The sequence below is a fragment of the Amblyomma maculatum genome, chromosome 6 (assembly GCF_055883805.1).
Source record: "Amblyomma maculatum isolate TAMU_Amacu chromosome 6, ASM5588380v1, whole genome shotgun sequence".
NCBI lineage: Eukaryota > Metazoa > Arthropoda > Arachnida > Ixodida > Ixodidae > Amblyomma > Amblyomma maculatum.
In genome coordinates, this window is record NC_139349.1 from 61,441,961 (window position 1) to 61,463,141 (window position 21,181).

At 44.6% G+C, this 21,181-nt stretch overlaps 1 long non-coding RNA gene across 1 annotated transcript in view; it reads right to left on the bottom strand.

Moving 5' to 3' along the window:
* LOC146185852 (uncharacterized) overlaps nucleotides 1–21,181 on the bottom strand; it is a 377,146-nt gene that overhangs the window by 196,635 nt on the left and 159,330 nt on the right. The window contains exon 4 of the long non-coding RNA XR_014708041.1: nucleotides 14,803–14,958. This is a non-coding gene — a long non-coding RNA (uncharacterized LOC146185852). The remainder of the gene's footprint in view (nucleotides 1–14,802; nucleotides 14,959–21,181) is intronic.

The window sequence follows — 21,181 nt, forward strand, 5'->3', positions numbered from 1 at the left end:
AAACACACAAGAGAGTGACTGCTCTGTCCATTCGTCCAAGCGCTGACGGCCAACATGAGGCAACACCAACTAGCCTGCTAGTTTGTCTTATCAGGTGTCCAAAGTACAGTGGAAGGGACAGCAGTTAGAAGTGCATTGACTCTAGGAGCACAAACAAACGCTGCATGAGCAACAACATAAATACATGCTCCAAGGGATGAATGGTGTTGTGCCTATTTACGAAGAAGATTTTCGCCAGTGTAAGAAAGGTCTTTTTTCCTCCGCGAGTAACATGCTTTGGGAAAAATTTTGCTTTGCGTTCAATTGCGAGAACCTTCAGAGTTCCGAATTCCGAGTTATTTGTACTCAGGTACAACCCCATGCTATTCAACCTTTTTTGTCTGATACCTTTTTTGTCTGTCACAGTCAGGCCTACCTTACAGGCATGGATTCTGACCCCTGGAAGCCTGAGCTTCGTCCTAACTAAATCTAAATCACCTCGTAATTAATGGGGCCTAAATTTTGCAACACGGTGGGTAAGAGCAGTTTTTCTTTCGAAAAACAACTTCAAGCGAAAAGGTAATCTTGCATTTTCCTTCCCAATTTTGTGGTTCTGAAATATTTGTTCATAAAGCGTTGCACAATAGTGAGACGTGCAAGTGTTCGTTACGTGTTCCTTTTTTTTTTTCACCAGTCTCGTGCCGTCAACTCTACGATGAGCGATATTTGAGAAGTACTCAAGTCATTCTCTTATTCCACCGGCCCGATTGAATTATAGTCTTTACAAAGCAGGAAATATCAGTCGAAGGCTACAATAAAAAAAAAAAAAATACGCGTGCGTTCAACTATTCAAAAAAGAAAGAAAACACGTTATCGAACATCTGTGACCGAAAGCCGCGCTTCTGACAGCGGTATTTCCCTAGGGGTAAGATGCGGTACAATAAAAATTTATCTTCACAAAGCGTAAATGTCCGGAAGAAGGTCCACAAAGGTGTCAACGTGGGGACACCAGCACGCTTCGTGTCACCTATAAATATACCTGTCGTGTGTCGTAGCGAGAGCTACATTGGCCGCAAAGTCACATTTTCGCTGTGGCGATGGTCGCGCCGTGTCGGTGGCCGAGCCGTGGTCGCACCGCTCCTAGATCACATCTAGCGAGCTACATCAGTGGTATAGTACTAATGACTGATGGCTATCTAGTCACTAGCTAGTACTAATTCCTCATTAGTCATGGCTAAATAGTCATGAGTAATGACAATGAATGGCTATGTCGTCCTCCCATGGTGACGTCATCAACTGTGTCGTCATCATGGTGTCACATCCGATGTCCGGTCAACTGTATATTTTGAGTGCAATAAAAGTGGCGCATTTGGTTAAAGCGCTCGGCTGGGAATCCAAGGGATGTGCATTCGATCCCGTGGAGACAGGATTTATTTATTTATTTATTTATTTATTTATTTATTTATTTATTTATTTATTTATTTATTTATTTATTTATTTATTTATTTATTTATTTATTTATTTATTTATTTATTTATTTATTTATTTATTTATTTATTTATTTATTTATTTATTTATTTATTTATTTATTTATTTATTTATTTATTTATTTATTTATTTATTTATTTATTTATTTATTTATTTATTTATTTATTTATTTATTTATTTATTTATTTATTTATTTATGGGGGGAGCCGGGTAAGAAAGGCAACGGCGACGCCGCGAAACGCAGGAACCGGCGCCGAAGAGCTGTGCTCTAAAAAGTTGAGAAAACTATCACATATGTAATATTTGGCACAGCACAGGCCAGGATAATGCTAAACACTAAATGTTAATCGCATGAAACCGCACCAGCGCAAGGCAGACATCCTGCCGTAGTGGCGCTATGGTTATGGAGCTCGAAGGCAGTTCCCAAAGACGCGGGATCGAATCCCGGCAACGGCGGCCGCTTTTATATGCAGGCGAAAAGCAACGTGCCCATGTGCTGTGCGATGTCAGTGCACGTTAAAGAACCACAGGGGCTCAAAATGTTCGAGGTGCTCTATTAAAGCCTCTCTAAAGCCTCTCTAAAAGCCTGAGTCACTTTGGGACGTTAAATCACATAAATGAAACCATCATGTCAGAACATTTATTTTATGGAAACCGGGTAGTCCAATTGAGCTCGTCAAATCTTTTAAGGCGTAAAAACCGATGACCAACTGAGCTCGCATTCTTTATTGCTAATATAAGTTCCAGCGGCATACGACAATGATTCATCACGCAGGTATGTCATTCATGACACAAAGCAACCGAATGGCTAGTCATAGTCACTGCCAGCCAAGCCTCAGCGCTGCTGGTAGTTGCCCTGCTGTCCTGTATGCGGCCCGACCAAGTAGCACGGGTAATGCTCCATCGTTTGGCCTCACGATCATCCTGAAGTGGTCACAGTCATAGCGATGACCACCTCTATCACCTCTACTACCACGGCACTCTATCGAACGAGCCTCCGCCTGTGCACGGCGACATGGACGCCTTCATATAAGCAAATGGAGTAATAAGTGTCGTTTTACTCCTATCTGCCTTGCTTCATCTCCCCTTGTTTACGCCATTAGGAGCAGCGACGAATCCCGGGTTGAAATGAAGTGAAAAGAAAATGGATCTTTGGAGAACTCGGCCTCAGCTCTTCTAATTCAGACAATTGCTTGCTTTTCTCTACTCACGTTTCTTCATCATTGAAATAATAGCACTTAGAAGCTGTTCACATAACAAGAGCGCATATATACAATGGATGACACGTTACTTTAGACTCGAATACAAGCGGATGCATCTAGAGTAATGCAAACAGAAAAGGGAGCTGTCTTTATATACAACGCCGAAATTCATCTTAGCGCAAGATAGGGCTAGACACATCCAATTTTAATGAATTAGTGCTGCGCCAGAATATGGACTAGCAGTCAGCCGGAAAGGTATCTTTCCTCATTTCCCTGTGCGCCGAACTACAAGAAAGCCAGTGCAACCTCCGTTTACTACTTCCAACAATGCCTTCAGCGGATGACCTAAAGCGTCCGCACTGCGGTTGCTGACCTATTATGACTCCCGCGCAGAATGCGATGGGCTTCACCCGTTGTCCCCCACTTTACAAACCATTTCTTCTGATAGCCCTTCGGCATTTGGCAAGGTTATTGGTGCAGCATTGGATGGAGCTTCATAGGCCTAGACTCAGTAAACCAGGTTCCCAAGCAGAGCATCCGAGCTCTCCCGTATCGTCTCCTACCTCTCCCACCATTTGGTGCAGCCAGATCACGTTCTCATCTCTAGGTGCAGTGAAAGGAAAGGAGAGCGTCTCTTCTCAAGGGATCTTTTCAAAGAGAATCCCAGCCTTGTAAGGTGCTGCCAGTGCAAGGGTTTATCCTTTCCTCCAACACGAACGCTCATCAAGACGGGGACGATGCCATTCCCTGCCGAAGTTGAGCCTAATAAACGACTGTTGCCGGCATCCCGGATTATTGCCGAGCTGAAGCTTTCCAAGCAGCAGCTGCTTTGCTCTCGCGCTGCCCCAGTCTAAGAAAAAGCACTTGCCATCATGCTTTTTTGCGAAACTCATAGGCTAAGATGCTCCAAATGCACTGCAAGCAAGCATAGCAAAAAAACAAAAAAGAAAAGGAACCAGGCTTCACCCGGTACGGAAAGGAAGAGAAGTCTTCTAAAGAAAGTTGCAATGAAAACTCTCCAGAGTAACAACTTGAGCACCTATAGGGAGGTCGATGCGTCCTTCATAGTCGCGGTAGTAGGGAGGGCCTTTGTTCCATTGAATGTTTTTTTTTCGAGATAGAGAATTTATTTCGCCCACTTAGTGCAGTAGTTTCTTCTTTATTGGCGCTTATTGCCCACGGGAGTTTACATAAGCACCATTTGGGCCTCTATATGTATGTATGCACTATAACCAGCCTGCAGATGAAGAGCTCTTCAGTGACTGCTAACGTGCTATACAGGGCGATGTATTTACCCTTTTTACGAAAAAAAAAAAAAACATGTATATGCCCTAGCACATGTCCCGCTTGTGAAGTTTACGCGTGAAGTTTGCGCTCATTGCTCGGCCGTTTCATTCGCCCCTGCAATATTCATGGCATCGGATCGAAGATGGCGTTCCCGCTATTGCAACTACTGCGACTGCGCGGCGCCTCTGATAGCCACATGACCGCGACGATCCGTTCTGTTATTGGACACAGCTGTGAAGCGACGACATACAATGTCCAGCATGACCTTGATGCCCAGAGTGAGACTGGTGGTTAAACACGCGCGATGTTTGGCTGAGGCAACGGCGTAGCTCTTTAATGCAGTGGACAGCAAAGCTAATCTGTTCAAGCCACCGCGAAATCGAAACCGATTAGCAGCAACGTTTATTTTCTGTCTTGATGACAAATGTGCTCGCAGATGGAACAATTCATCATCAGAGTGGAACTTCTAATGCTAAAACTCTAATAAAGCAGTCCCTTATTGTATTCTCCAGTCATCAAACCTGTAAATGAACTTCCACCACCCCAAAGACAACCACGCGCTTTAACGAAGGTCAATTTTTAATACGGAGCTGCAAAATCAGCGACTGGAATAGCACAAATGAAGACAAGCTGCCACATAATACAAGAAAAAATTTGCCGACGATTACGTTACTTCCTAATGCAAAATTTGAGCGCAGCTCGTCAGCTGTTTCACATTTTTCGATAGATTGAGCAAAGATTTTGAGCAAGACATGTATGTGCTATTAGAGACAACTATTTAATTTTTTCACACGTATTCCTTCAACAAACACTCCACTAACAGTTCTTGACTGTCATGAAGTAAGCTTTGGGGTCGGATAAATGAAGAGAGCAATTAGGTTATCGGGAGGTTGCGGGAGGCAGCGCGTGGGCGCATAAAAAGTTGCGCGGCGAAAAGACTAATTCCACAAGCTGCAAGCGAGAAGAAAGGACCTTCGCAAATATCTTAAACTGACTTGAAAACGCTGTAGCCAAAGTTAGCAAGTGTTTCATCGAATTTCTAGCAATATGTTTAAAGGAAAATGAGAGGGCCGGGGGGGGGGGTGGAGGGGGGGGGGGAGGGCTAGATCTAGGCAAGGCCCTTCCTCGAAAGCCAAGGGACTATCACACTAGCTGTGTATATGCAAACTACATTTAATATGATATATGATGCTTTTCTCTCTGAATGTGTGAATCATTGGTTACTGCACATGTTAACCTGCAGTTCGGTGTGGGCGCTCGCATTGTTCATGAATTATGTTAACAGTGTGTACAATGTGTGGTCATGTCTTCCACTTGAGCTCTGAAGCGTACCTTTCATAATTGGTTCACAGGAATGGAAAGACGCAGTATCTGTCAGACTTGTTTCTGTGGACGCCTGAATCATGCCGTAAGGAAGGAAGGAAGGAAGGAAGGCAGGAAGGCAGGAAGGCAGGAAGGCAGGAAGGAAGGAAGGAAGGAAGGAAGGAAGGCAGGAAGGCAGGAAGGAAGGAAGGAAGGAAGGAAGGAAGGAAGGAAGGAAGGAAGGAAGGAAGGAAGGAAGGAAGGAAGGAAGGAAGGAAGGAAGGAAGGAAGGAAGGAAGGAAGGAAGGAAGGAAGGAAGGAAGGAAGGAAGGAAGGAAGGAAGGAAGGAAGGAAGGAAGGAAGGAAGGAAGGAAGGAAGGAAGGAAGGAAGGAAGGAAGGAAGGAAGGAAGGAAGGAAGGAAGGAAGGAAGGAAGGAAGGAAGGAAGGAAGGAAGGAAGGAAGGAAGGAAGGAAGGAAGGAAGGAAGGAAGGAAGGAAGGAAGGAAGGAAGGAAGGAAGGAAGGAAGGAAGGAAGGAACGAAGGAAGGAAGGAAGGAGTGAAAGTGGAGCTGGTTACAATTAAAAGGCACAGTATCTGTCACACTTGTTTCTGTGGACACCTGATTTGTACCGCAAGGGAAGGAAGGAAGGTGGGAATGAAAGTGGAGCTGGTTACGAAGGGCAACGCCGACGCCGCGAAACCCAGGAACGGGCGCCAAAGAGCTGCGCTCTAAAAAATGGGAAAAAAAAATTCTAAAGCCATCGCAAAGGAAGAGTCTGCATTTTCACGCCGGCTGAAATTGAAAACATGCAGGAAAGGAGCGTCGCTAACCGCCAGCGCTCTACCGTCGGTCTTGGTCAGTAGCAAATCGTAATGGGCGGAACGAGCCTCCTCCACATTCGCTGCAGAGGGTGATATTGATGCTTTCGCTACAGCCGTGGGCTGGGCATCATCTTATGGCGATTTCATCATCTTATAGAACGAAGAGCTGTTACAATAGCTTGGCCGAATTGGGTTCAGAGTTTGAGTGCAGCCGGCATCGTAACCACACGCTCCCTAGACTCCCAGACATATCCCCCCTTCGTTGCTGCGTGATGCCAATGCGCGTTAAAGAATCCCAGGTGGTCAAAATTTCCGGAGTCCTCCACTACGGCGTGGGACGTTCGCTTTGGGACGTTAAATCCCACAAACCACACCAATATCCCCCCTTTGTGAATTCCGGAAACGCTCCGGATTGCTTATCGTTGTCGTTGTTGCAATTCAGCCTCAGAGCGATATGCTTTCATCGCGACCGTGATGCGGAACGAGCGCTATTCTGTTGCGTAAGAGTCCACCATCTCTTATAGTTCTTCCACAGACCTTTTTTCTGTGTTGACATGTCAAGCTTGCATAGGCAGATATTTCTTTATTATCACCCTACGTTAGAGACGGCTACTTAATTTCCGAACACTCATACCTCTTTTAAGATAACCGAAAACGGCTTGCATTATAATTACAGGCCTAATTGCCACAGCAGCGTCTTATACAGTCTGAAGTTATTCTATCCTTCATAGCTCCTTAAACTTTGCTTTGCTTTTAAGGCCGTCGTTAAGGGGTCTTTCATTGCCGGTACGAAGTGCGATTAATCTACACACCTGCCTCAAGCAATAACCTCCTTGGCTGTTGTCCGTTTTGCTATCTTAACTAAATTCGTAATAAGATTGGCTTTGTTGTCCGTACCTTGCATATAGGTCTGAATTTGCTACGCTTAGCTTCTATCTGAGAGCCTCTAAGCTATCTTCGCTCTTCACAAGACATATTCGCTCCACTAGACATTACACTTTATGTTCGTTACTTTGCGCCTATTGGATAGGCCTAATGGCCCTACTATTTCTAGTCTGTCTTAGGATGGGAGAGTTTCATGTTTTGACATTTCTTAATTAGGTATTTTGCCACTTGAGAAACCTACTCTGTATCCTATCTGAATACTGCCAGTTCATCAACTGTCTATCTCGTATATAGTAGCTGTGAGAGATTCGTTCATTGTTTTGACACTAAGGTCCCCTTCCATGTAAAGCTGAATTTCTATTGTGTAGTGAGACCCTTGATTCATATCTTTTCCTTCTTGCCACTAACTCATTGACGGGATTCTTCATTAGTTTCGTTTCTTTCATTTTAAAGTTTAGCATAATTCGAGGTATTTCCATCCTATGGCCGCTACATCGCATAGTTTCGAAGTACTATACACCTTGCGTGATTACAGGGTGTCCGCTCAGCATGAAGTCTATTTCATGTTTATTCTCACTATATGCAGCACTTTCACTTTCACTTCTGTTTTCCCTTTTGAGTGAAAAGGCATTCGGCATTCATAATCAATGAACTATTTATTTCTGCTAATTTTAGTAATAACACTCACGATTATTCCAAGATGATGTGCCGCATTCAGCGACTGCTTTATTAAATGCTGCTGCTTGCCCACCTTGGCACTGAAGTAGCCCAGCAGTATAGTGTACTTTGTTACTTTAATTATATCGATTCCAGGTATTCATAGGGGCTTGTGACTATGTTGTTATCATTGCTGCCTGTAGCGTCATGCACCACTGCAGGTTTTCTTCACCTTCAGTTTGCCCCTTTCAGCATGTTTGATTCTAATAACTGTCACCCTCCTTATAGCTATAAGACTCTTCTAGCTTCCAGCTATGAACATATTAATAAAGGATTCTACTCCTACTTCTTCCCTGTGCGCTAATCTACGACTGTAGCCTGTCAGATCCTCCTTGAGCACTGTATACGCTTGATCTGCTTTCCTAACATCGCTGGGCTGAAGTCATCCCATTCAGTACCAGCTGGTTCTTCTAAAAGCACTGATACACTAGTCTCATTAATGTTTTAGAGGTAAACACTACCATGTTCAATTTTGATGGCGGCGGAGCCAGGGATTTTTAGCGCCCACCGCTGCATCAGAGTCTGATCGGCGCCTTGGTAAGTTCTTCCACAGCCGCTGTAGGACTAAGGGAAGATGGTTAATATGTGTATTCACGCAGGAGGTAGTGGCCATAAAGATTTTACTATTACGTAGGTAAAAAACTGGTGCCGATGTCTATGCGGATTTTTCAAAACTATTACAGCTATGGTGGACACCCAAAGCATCATGAGCTGATACCCTACTGACCGCAGAACCAAACTTTCTGGCAAAAACAAATTGGTAACGATAAAACAAACGTTGTTACAAATGTCCTAACATTCAATATGCTTGATATAAATTTCAGCAAACGAATATAAAGCACTTAACTTAGAACTTCACTCAAAATGACACAGAGAATTTTGTTCCCTTTTCCTATTAGTCAATTATAGTACACCGTCCAATAATATTTTTATGCTAATTATGTCACGATTCTAGCCCGTCTCCGGGTATTAAGGCTTTGAGTCCACAGGATGAAGGGAACGAAAGGTGAATTTATACAATATTTACACTGATGGTACAAGGCTCAACAATATCGGCACGGAGGCCGAAAGTTACTGGCTATTCGAGGCTGTCTTCGCGCTGCGACGGCCCGGTAGACTCCGCCATGTCCGCTCCAGGCGAGCAGCACTGCACGCGACGACGCTGACGGCGGTCTCCCTGGCCTCGCTGTGCGAATGAAATCGCGAGTAGCCAGTAACTTTCGGCCCCCGTGCTGATATTGCTAAGCCTTGTACCATGAGTGTAAATGTATAAATTCAGCTTTCGTTCACCTCATCCTGCGGATTCGGAGCCTTAATTAATAATCGGGCGCGGATCAAAATCCTGAAAACTGGCTGGCTGCACTGGGATGGTCTGCGTGGTGTTCTTGCTATAATTTGATGAGTGCATCGCCTGCTCTACTTGAGCTTTGCTAAGCTTAACATGAAATGTTCTTCCTGGTAGAAAACGTTGGTTGCAGAAGCCTGTTCGAATTTGAACCTTGCTTCGCACCAACGTACTCCTGAGAGACTTGCGGTCATGAATAGAGCAGTCATGGACTGGCAAAAGCAGCGAATCACGGACCTAATCTTGATATGTGAGGAATTAGGTGTTCATTGTGACAAAGAAAAAACCAGCAGATTGTAGAAGCGATTGAAAGCGACGGCTTTAAAGATAAGGATATTACAGAACGTTGGGAAGAGATAGAGCGGAAGGAGAAACATGAAATTGAGAAAGAAAAAGACGAGAAGAAATGGAGGAACGAAGAAGAAAAGAAGAAATTAAGACACGACTAGAACGCAAGCGATTGGAAGTGAGGCTAGCGGAAGCGCAGGCACATGATCTGGGTCGCTGTTGGTAGCCCTCAGACATCTACGCCGCATAAAATGTAACACCTACTGTCAGTTTCCACAATGGTTGAGGATATCGTGCTGTTTCCGGTCAATTTTGAGCGCATTTGTAAGAAAACCAGATTATTCGTTCCACTTGGCCCCAGCCCCTTTTGACAGTTTTACGTGGCGACGCGGTCGAAGTGCTTGCTCGGCTTTCTAAAGAGGAAGCGGACAATTATGAGAAAGTAATGGCGACTTTGCTTAAGAAGTACCGCCTTTCGGCCGATGCCTTCCGTCGACGAATCAGGAAAGCAGGGTAAACTCCTTTCGGCTTTTTTCCGCAGTTTGCTTACAGTCTGAAAGCAAAATTGGTCAAGCCGCTGAGGTATATGATGACCGGGCCAATGTTGTTGTTTATAACAGTTTTACGACAATCTGAATTAGGAAATGCGGATGTGGGTGCAAGACAGTCCCGAAAAGGAAAACTTGGAGCGCGCCGCTGATCTCGCAGAATAGTTTCGGGTCAGGCACGACTCCGTTAGCGAAACCTTGCGGGCAGTCGCAGAGCCCCACAGAGATTATGTAAAGCATCCATTGCGCAATGATAAATCGCCCGTGTGCAGAAAATGAAACCAGTGAGGAGGACCGCGAAAACCGCGCAGCCATAAGAAACGACATTCAATAAGAAAAAAGGGAGAAGAAATGCGCTAAATTATTTGAGAAGCGGAAGCCGGCAGTCTGTTTCCACTGTAACGATCCTGGGCACATCGCGAGCGTCTGTCGAAAGCAAAGGGTGATTTTTTCGCTCGCCACCTTCGCCTCGTCGAAGGTGGCGAGCGACACCTGCTGGAGCCGTACACTCGCGAATTGACCGTGATCGGGTAGCTGCGTCAGGTGCTGCGCAACTCCACCGCGACACTGGATATGGTGCACCCTGCACTTGTTTCACTTCAGGATTTCACCGGCGAGTGCGTGCGGATCAGAGAGGTGGCCCGGAGGGACAGCGTTTCTCTGCCGATCCGCACTTCACAACTGAGGGTTTCTTTTGGCGTACTGCATACAGAGGCGGATGTGTCGGTCGCCTTGTCAGAGCAATTGCCTTACCTCTTTTCTAACTATTCAGAGGCTCAGCTGGAGAAATGAGCTACGGGGACCGCTCTGTAAACGCACTTAAGCTTTCGGGAACCTGCGAAATTGTGGACCAGTCAAAATATGCAGTTGAAACTGAACAGCATGCTCCCTGTGAACGAAATGCTCTCGCAGCGACAGCTGCTTTCGAGAACGAGACTTTCGAGACCGTCTTGAGCGTCGTCGCGTGCAGGACTGCTCGCCTGAGGCGAACGCGGCGCAGCCTCCCTGGCATTAGCGGTCAGCGAAAGGAGCTTTGACATCCCGAACAGAGGCATAAAAATCGGCACGTTATAAGAGCAAATATTTTTAGAGAAAATGTCGGTTATACCGTTTATTACTTCTCTATTGGAATTTCACACAACAGAAACTCCACTGTTGCCGTTCTGCTTTCGCAACTTGGTAGTTATTTTTTTTTTTCTCGCTACGTAATTCGAGCTACGAGAAGTCGTCTGCGCGCAAAGCGCTGGCTTCACATATCCTGTCGCAAAGTACGCGGACTTTGTGCAGTAAAACATGAAATAAGGGCTGGAAACCAGTCCTACCAGCGTAGCTTTCGTGTTGAAGTGGACAAACACAGAATGCTGATGTTTCCCGCGTATGAATTCATGAAGCCGCTTCTGCATGAAATACGCTGCCACGACCCGCCTTCGAACTCTGCGGGTACATAACCGTCACTAAAATATATTTTCGTTTATAAATCATTAATGTCCACTTTAGCTACTGACGCATGCAACCTTTTCTTGTTCAGATTGAACTGAGCAAATAACAGCTGACAAAGCAATCGCAGGCTTGCGTTTACCCCTTACCATCCCTTCTTAACTACAAAGCAGAAAACACGGATCCCTATGAACAACCCCTATATCTAGGTTTTGCTGATATGGCATGTCGATGCACAAATTAACCGGCAGAACCAGTGTCCCCGGAATAAGGCAGCTCAGTAATTGTAGTCTGCGCGCTCGAAAACGTTCGACTGTTCTGCGCGAGGTAGTACACCTGTCTATAATGCTTAAAGCGGTCTGTGGCGATGAAAGTGCACAATAGGCATTTTTTGCCGTCCTCAATCGCAACGAACTACAGGGTTGTAGCCGCCTTCTGCACCAGAGTGGCCAAATCCTGTTCAGACTAGAGACCTCACTATCTACACCTGGACCCGCTTGCACAAAACAATCTTAAGACTGTCTTAGCTAAGTCCAGACTTAACTCGAGTCTAAAGAATAGGCCACTAGCATGGCCGCTTAAGACTGGAGTCAAGACTGGGATTCAGTCCTGACTTGAATAAGTCGCTTGTATGATTACGACTCTAGTGCTGTCTTGGTTAAGACACAAGGACGCCAGGTGTCTAAGTAGAGAAATTAGGGAAATACAGGGATGCGCTGGCGCTGTCCCTGCTATAAGATGTACACATTCGGTCAATTTTGCGTTGTGTAAAATCCGTGTCATTGCTTTTTGCGGCTTAAGATTGTGTTACGAGGAAAAATGCCCCAAGTGGTTGCTGACGCCGTTCTGGGAAGCCACTCTGGTGAACATGAACCCGAAGCGTTCGACGTTCGGAACACGAGCCGTCTTAAATAAGCTTGGTCTTTCTAAAGACACCATTTAAGTCTGGACTTAGCTCGGACTTTATCGTACAAGCCGGCCCTGATCACCGAAAAGTGCCGCAACCCACGTCGGAACAAGAAATTCCATCGACAGGCAAGGTTTTGTTTTTGCCGCTATTGAACTGCGCGGCACAACGGGAGGGACAATATACCGATTCTATTGCATCAGAAAACAATTCCATGCCATCACCCTCTCTGCGATTGGTGGGTCAAAATTTATATATGTGCATAATGAGGTTACGTAGCACGACGATGATGTCACAAGGAAGTTTAAAGAGAAGTGACATCAAAATGACGTTTACGCGCTAATTATGATCCAGAGATGCGCTTTTTCGTTGTAATCGTTTCAAGCAGCCTCGTCCATGTGGAATAAAAATGGCAGCGATCTTCTTCACGGCGGCTCTTGCGAGATGGGAACAACCGAGGCGCAATCGGCATGCGGACGAACAGTTGAGACGCCGCTTTTGACTGTGGAAGGAAACAGTGCAGTGTCTGTTTAGCGAACTAGTTTAACAACTCTGTAGCGTTCGCAAAATCGCTCTTCGACGGAGCGGTAGGTGTGCGCGTTGCATGTTTTTCGCGTGGAAGCTTATCGCTCCTCACCTAGGGAGCAATAGAATAGAGGCAACTTGCCGGTAGTGCCCGCGTTCGGCGCGTATTGTAAGCAATCGTACGTATTGATACGTCGAAGTGGACGCACTTCCCAAGGACGCCGAATGAAAAAAATATATACGAGGGCAGGTTATCTCCGGCACGGCAGAATTCTTGGCGTCATGATGTTCACAGAAAGCAGAATTTTCGTTTCGAAAAAGCTACTATGCCAAAGACATCATGGTTGAAAGGATAGCTTTTGTTGCCTTCGTTAGATGCCGATGTATGCATGACTTTGCTTAAAGGCTGGCGTTTCTCGGCAATGCCTACGGCAGCTATGAGACTTAGAAACGCAAATTTTCGCCATCGATACGTGACGCCGGGGCTTTGCTCACAATGCCTTCGTCTGGTAAATTGAACTTCCATACCGATCGCAGTTTGGAAGGCTATTCGCACACGAGGGAACCTCAAACAACATTGATCGCAATCAATCGCACGCCTACGGCCACAGAAGAAAAATCATTTAAAGCCTTAGAGGCATCATGACCCTACATCGGCATAGTTGTTTTACCTAGACGAAACCGGATTGGATCTGGAACGCACTATTGCCGGCTGTTAATGATGCAACGACTGTATAAAAGCGATATTTTTGTGTATGCTGCAAGCTCTTCACTCTTTTTCGTTATTACATAGAAGTCAACATCTCTTATTAAACATGTAATTGCCACTAACCTCTTACAAAAGGAATTTTCGTTAAAGACAATCTTGATTTATGAGTTTTGTTATTAAAAAGATGACAAAACATTTGGGCTTGCCTTTTACTATCTCATTGGCTTTTTTTGGAAAATGTCAGGTCTTGTCGTCATAACGACGTTCATGCTGTCACCTCATATGCAATTTTGACGTCATTACCGGTGAAATGGAATCGATTTTGGCATTGTTATATTATTCCACCCCATGACTCCGTCGGCGGTCCTTTTGTAGACGAGGTGGATACTATACCACTCTGCATCACTGCCTACGTCCACTCAATTATTTACATATTAATAAACAAATCATTGCATACTTACACCGCACGTGCCATTTGACCTCGCTACACTGAGAGAAACAACTATTGCCAGCACATGTGAAATGGATGCTCAAACATGAAACGAAGCTGCCAGTTACCACGAAGAGACAAATTCTTCTGTTAGTTGTCTGGTAAATTATAGAATGACTTTAAGCGTTCAACACTACGACAGCTTGTTCGAAAGCAGGGAAGTATGTGTTTGACATATTTAGCTCTCAATAGCTGAATTCCCAAGCATTTTCTGGGTTATATTAGACAACACTGGACTTTGAGTAGTTCAACGAATTACGTTTGTGTTCAGTCCACATCAGGTAGTGAGGGAGATTACATTTTTCTCGGTTAGCCTAAACGAAACGCCTTCCTGTATTCCCCATCAATGATACGAAACATGTGCGCCTTTGTTTAGTTCTAAGTTGTTTTTATTTTATATAAGCCAACCGAATTGATTCCTATGCAGCTTTATCCTTACAAAGGACGCCTGACGCCGATTTAAAATGATGCTCAAAATACCATCCATTCATATTTAATCTCGTGATAAAGCAGTGACGATGTAATCTTATACATCGTTTCTGTGTGTAGTAGCGGAAGCCTTGAGTAAACTGTTTTTAGCGTAACGTTTTCTGGCCACAGATTTCTTGAAGGAATATAGCCCACAAACTTCTCAATACCAGCACTCCCCGTTCACTTTCAACATACCCGGAGTTTGTTTCCAGTGGAGCCAGTGTCGGTTCACGTCAAACAAAAGGTTGGTATTGCTTTGGTTCACTGCAATTAAAGCATAATGTTTCGTCATATGATTAATACACCTATCGCAGAAAGTCGGGATACATTCAACCTGCATTACCGTGTTAAAAAAAAGAACACTAAAACAAATCGCCGCTAACATTCACTAGCACTCACCTTCTTATGAAGAGTGCTGTGAAACAGATGCGCCCAGAACTTTCTGAGGACCTTGCACACGTCGTTTGACTTTCTTCTTTGACACTGTAGCTTCACGATTGCTGGCTCAGGATTCCCACACACACAGAGGAGCTAGTAGTTATCCACGTCTCTGTCCTATACGACACACGGGTTCCACCGTCTTCACTGAACCAGTCGATTAAAATCCACAAATAACCAAAAACACTCACAAATGACGTTTTCTGCAGATAAGCGAGCAGCTGAGAGCTGAGCAATGGTGACCATTTATGTCCGTTTGGCACAACTAAGACGCCATTTCATAAGGTAAGCCATTACGGTGGTCTGCACTCATCTAAAATGGAGGCCGATGGCTAGCCCCCCAGAGACGCTGCTACTGCGGTGGCTGTCAGCCGAGAAGGCGACAGCATTTGCTTGGCCGCCAAGCAGCCGTTATCGCCGCGAAGTGATACTATGTAAGGTGGCCGATGACGGTTGCAGGTTCGACGGCAGACCACGGAAGGCACAGCCGCGGCTGTGCGAACGCATATTTCGCGCTCCTATCTGCGCTAACGCGCGTGTCTTCCGACGAATGCAGTCGCGGCAAGCAGCGAAAAACGCTGGCAATGATTCCATTCAGCGCAACACCCGCGGACTATATGACAAATAATTAGACGTAGATAATGTGTGGTCGGCGGGGCTTTTCGCCGATTTCGACATTAACTAGCGATAACGTCCGGACTTCTTCAGGCTGAAAATCACCTTGCGATTTTCTCCTAGTTTTTTGTTTGTTTGTTTGTTTGACACTCACATTTCTAAAACGTATCTTTTAATCTGCTGCTTCATCAATTGAATAAAATAGCGGAATAAAAAGTTTACGTTACCTTCATTATGAAAGTAGCTTGCTAACAAATGTTTCGTATTGCAAATGACCGCAGGAGCCACTAGTGCAACTTTTGTTCTGCGGGACGCTAGCCCGCATCATTTATTTAAACTTCAGTGAAGTGAAACAATTCACCATGCGTCATATTAAGGAAAACCTTGCTTCAACACCTAAACAAATCTACAGGAATTTTAATAATAATTCAAAGGTTGCACGTAGCCTTCTATGCATTGTGAATGCGTACAAATGCAAATTTTCGTGGTGGCTCACCTAAATTTGGAAGTCACAACTGCATTTGCCATAGTGAAATAAGGTTAGGTAGCGGTTTTGGTCAAATAGGCATAAAATCAAATTTGCGGGTTCCGAGGGGGCCGAATCTCGAGAGCTGCACCTAATTTTAGAAGTCCCCACTCGGTTGGCCATTCTCAAAACAGACGATACAATAATTTTGGTAAACTTAGAAAGAAGTTAAATTTATTTCTTCCGGGGAGGAGGGGCGGGGTGATTCGGAGAGGGAAAAACTTAAATTCGGAAATTACCGCGCAGTTGGTCGTACGCAGGAATACCATCAATTTTGGTCCGATTCCGATGAAGCCAGCTTGTAGGGGACCGAGGGCCTATTTTTTAGATTGGCTTGACTAAATTTCGAAGTTACTGTTACATTTTGAAAAAGTCTGACTTTGGTGGTACAGGAAAGCCAAAGTTTGGACATGTCCCATTCACATTTTGAGGTTACCACTGAACTGGTCTGACCCGAATCCGCACTGACGTATCTGCAAGCACTGTTTTCGCTGAGACCTCAGCACAGTCGTTGGCTGTGGTGCTGCAGTTAGTGGGTAACGACTGCAACACAACCTGGTGACACAGCACGCAGAACTTCATGTGTAGCCTATTTAAGTGAATGAATAGCTGATCATAATTCCGTGGTGCACCAATAGCAGCGCAGCCCGACTGCCAGCGAGATAATCCATTCTGCGAGAGACGTTGAAAAATATATGCAACACCTACTCGCACGGCAGCTAGGTCAGTATCCGTAGCCGTAGAGCGTTGACTGAGTGTCACCGAGATTCTGGCGAACATTGATGATATCCAGACGGCAACGGCGGCGAAACAGGCGCGACAGTTATCTGCACCAGAGGAGCCAGGGTCCAGTGTGCTTGATTCTCGATCTCACTTTTCCATATTGAAATGTTCTGCGGGACTTCCCACTTTCTTACAACTCGACCATGCCGTCTTTACTCGGGACACAACACGACCTCAAAACCAATCAATCACACTACCGGCGGCGCCTCAGGCCTCATTGCCAGGCCATAGAGCTCCGGCGCACCATTGCACGTCTGATCTCGATGCCACGCCACATCCTCTCTCAGCTGCCTCCAGCCGGAGGTATGCTTGCACTTCTTCAAGGTTTCAAATGAGGGTTGCAATCTTGCAAGGGGGTTTGTCACATCCCATCTGCATGCCAGAGGCATGTTCGAAATTTTTCGAGACTGTGACACTTCAGACTGGTGTTGCAGGGTTCGGATTTTTGGCGCATGTCAACTACTGGCTACTAGCGGCGTGTTCATGATGTTTCCATATTGCGTGGCCTAGAACAATCGCCGCCGATGTCGCCGCACAATTATTGCCGACATGGGTTACCAACGCTCTCACATACAAAGCCTGCCAGAAACATGCTCGCTATTTTTCAAGACTGCGAGGCTTGAAGCGACCGAGGCCGTCGGTGCCGACGCCACCGACGACAACTCTTTTCGGCATGAAGTTGCTGACACTCTCGCGCTAATATATCGGAACATCTTACTCGGCAGGCTCCTAGTTTTCCACTATTAATTTCTAAACAAGCACCCCCGTTGGTTTTTCAGCGCATCTCAGTACATTTTTTTTTTGGGGGGGGGGGGGCAGGGCAAGTTACAAAAGCTTTGCTTTTTTGTACGCACCGAAAGCTCGTATATTGCTTCCATGAGTATGTTCATTAAACTATCCAATAATATTTCACAGTTGTTCTACAACTGTTTAAAAATGCACTCCATTGGGTTTCCATGGAAATTATTAATTACTTATTCTGGGCGCAAGACAACTTCATAAGCAAAAACGTTTGGTGCGCATGAGAAGCTTATATCACATATATGTTCGTAAAGGTATATCGCCGTGTTCTACAGTAGCTTCCCAAATAGTTTAAAAAATGCAGCTCTTTGGTCTCTACGGAAGCTTCTACTATTCGCTTTCAGCGTATAAAAAATTTGAACAAAAATTTATCCACCCATCTGATGTTTAAGCCATCCCTATTAACATATGCAAAACAGCATAGTAGAGCAAACTCTGGTTGTCTCAGTATTAAAAGGCGTCCCGGAACTCTGGAGCTAAAATAGGCTAAGGGAAGCCAAGCATTGCTCTCTTGGGCGATTGTTATACCTAGATAAACCGAAATTCATCACCCGGTATATCCGAAACATGCGGTGAAGGACGGAAAAGGGAAGACACGTGGCGCATTCATTAATATGCGTTTTCTCTTAAGAAGTGCCCGCATTTTATCCCACTAGAGCGGCCACACGCACCGGAGAAAGCCTACTCGGAAAAGCTTCCGCTTACGGCAAACAAGCTAAGCAAAGTGTTTAGAAACACCCGAGGGCTGTACCGAGCGTCATTGCCGCCGCGCCAGATCCCTCCGCTTCTCGGTGGTAGCTTCTCTGTGATGTTGGGCTCGCGGAACGAGTATGTGCGGCAGGAGGAAAGGAGGATGGAGCTGCATGAATAATTAGGGCACTCGCGTCGCTCTTGCTGCAATTAGACCTGCACTGGCACGCTTCAGAAGTGTAAGAGCGCCGACTTCACGTAGCCTCTGGGCTTAGTGAAACGTGTAGAGGGGGCCTTGTGAAATTCCGGGTTGCGGCAGTAGTAGAGCTCTGTGTATTAAATCATGGTTTTCGCCTTAGCCGTGCCGCTTTGATTTAAAATCTAAGTTTAAAAGACAGCGCATACTTTGTGTAAAACAATGCCGGTAAGCTGGCTTGTTCTTTCTTTCATTTCGTAGCCGTCTCGGTGGAACAGCGGTTTTGGAATTTAGTTATTGGTATTTATAGGCCTTGGGTTCCACCAGGCCTGCGGCGGCCGTTTTTCAATTAACGTGAAATACGAAAACGCACCTGTACATTGCGATATCTCACCTGAAGTTAATGAACGGCGCGTGGTCTAAAAAATTGGGAACAGTACTGCGGAATCCTCAATATCCTACGCATCCTTTTGGGATAATAAACACCACAATTAATTTTTTCTTATGTTGTTACTGATCGAGTACATGCAGCTGAGCGCCCTAACATTAATATGCATACATCTTAGATCACTTTGTAGAGTATTACATCTCTGAGGAATGAAAGTGTTTTGTTCACATCAGCATCAGCCTCCTATACGTACACTGCAGAGAGAAGACATCTCCCAGTGCCACGCAATTATCCCTATCCTATTCAAGCTAAGCCATTATATTCCCGCGAGCATCCTTTATTTGTTCATGCCCCTGACTGTCTACCACTACCCGCTGAGCTTTTTTCCTCTTGGCATCCTCTTTATTCCAGTAAGCGACTTGTAGTTACCTGTTGTTCGTGTTGAATGTCATGCTCATGATGCACGCTTACTATTCTTGATGTCAGCTGGGATGCCATTAATTTGCATTTGTTCCCTGGGTAATCCTCTCCTCCCATTGCATTATAACCAATTTTTGATGTTTTGCATTCCAGAGCAACCTGGACTGTCTCGAATTTCATATCATGCCTTTTCGTTAGACGACCAAGCTATTCGTGCATTATTTGCAGAGGCTGAACACTCTACTTTGAAAGAATAAGATATAACAGATGAAAACGAGACATAAAAATAGCGTGTGAATGAATCATGGAATATTGTCTTTTCGCATTTTAGTGCAATAGACTAGGTGTATTCCCGTTTTTAGGCAATATAGGCAGGAAAATATATAGAATACCACCACGTCAATTCGGTCCCCGTAAATTGAAAAACTGAGTACTTCGAACTTATTATCCGGTCCCGTTTAGATTGTACTATTTGTATTGTTATAGGGAGTGGCTCTCTTGTTAATGAAGAAAAATATATGCGTGCTTCAGTTATTTCCAAACATCGGACAGGCAGCCCACCGAGAGCCTGAGAAGGAGCCAAAACCGAAAAAAGCGTCGTAATTATCGTCTTAATCACGAGTGTAAAAAGTACGGCGGGAAGTGTGCTGCACAATCATGACCTATCGTTATTCTAGCTGCGTGAGCGTTCTGGACCGCGCTGTAGCATTTAGCATCATCATCATCAGTCGGACTTTACCCACTGCAAGGAGAAGGCTTTTCTATATTCCTACAATTAGGCCGGTCCTGTGTTAGGTTCATCCACTTGACACCTGCGAACTTCCTAATCTCATCTGTCCACTAATTTTCTGTCGCCCCCTGCTATGTATGTATAATAACCTCACAGTATAATAACCTATAACAGTATAACAGTATAATAACCTCACAGAAGTGGTAAGAGGAGAAACACATACAGCTTATGCTATTTCAGGGGAATAGAGTGTGCACGTGCTGTGAATAAACTGAACAATTAACGCTGCATGTGATTGTTTTCCCGGATATTTATGGTGCAGAGGGAATATATTTAAGGGATTCTAATGTTCTTTTAGAGATATTTATTCCTGCTGATTCCAATGTTCTAAACTTATGGATTAGATATGCCTCTCTAGATTTTCTATCCCTTGCAGATTTAAAGCCGGACTGGAGAATATATAATTTAATTTCTTCGTAATTATGGTCATTCTTACTGAAATGCTGAGAAACTGCATTATAGAAGTCTTTGCATGGGTCTTTCCGATGGTCATTAAGCCTTATGTTCAATGGTTGCCCTGTCTCCCCCATGTAGTGTATATGACAGAAGGAGTATTCTCGAAGGTAGACAACGTTTGAAGATGTGCATTTGAAGCCAGACCAAGCCAAAGATTAACACCTAATACCAAATTTTATACTATGAACATCGAAATCTAATTAAACATTGCTAAAGTATTAATAGTTTATAATTTTGGCATGTTACTTAATTCGTAATAATTAAATATTACTCTATATGTATTTCAAGCAGTGTCTATCAGATGATTGTTCACAGTTTAACAATATAGTTTTTCAAGCAGCTGTACTTTGTAATCAATCGCTATATAAGTTTGTCTTCATAATATTCCTTGAGAGTTGAGTAAGTTGAACTTATAAGTAGTATAGATCGCAGATCGCATGCGCAGTTCTGCTGATTCAAAACTAGCCATTAACCATACAGCTCTATCCCTCTTAGGACACCGACCTTAGTGGCTTTATAAGTTTGTCTTCACAATATTCTTTGAGAGTTGAGTGAGTTGCATGTACAGGATAGTGATATTTGCAGAACCCAAGTGCCTCCCGCTTTATGCTCCTTGCAAAGCTTTTTGCGTTGTGTATAATATTCAATGGCGAAAATACGGATTAATTCACCACA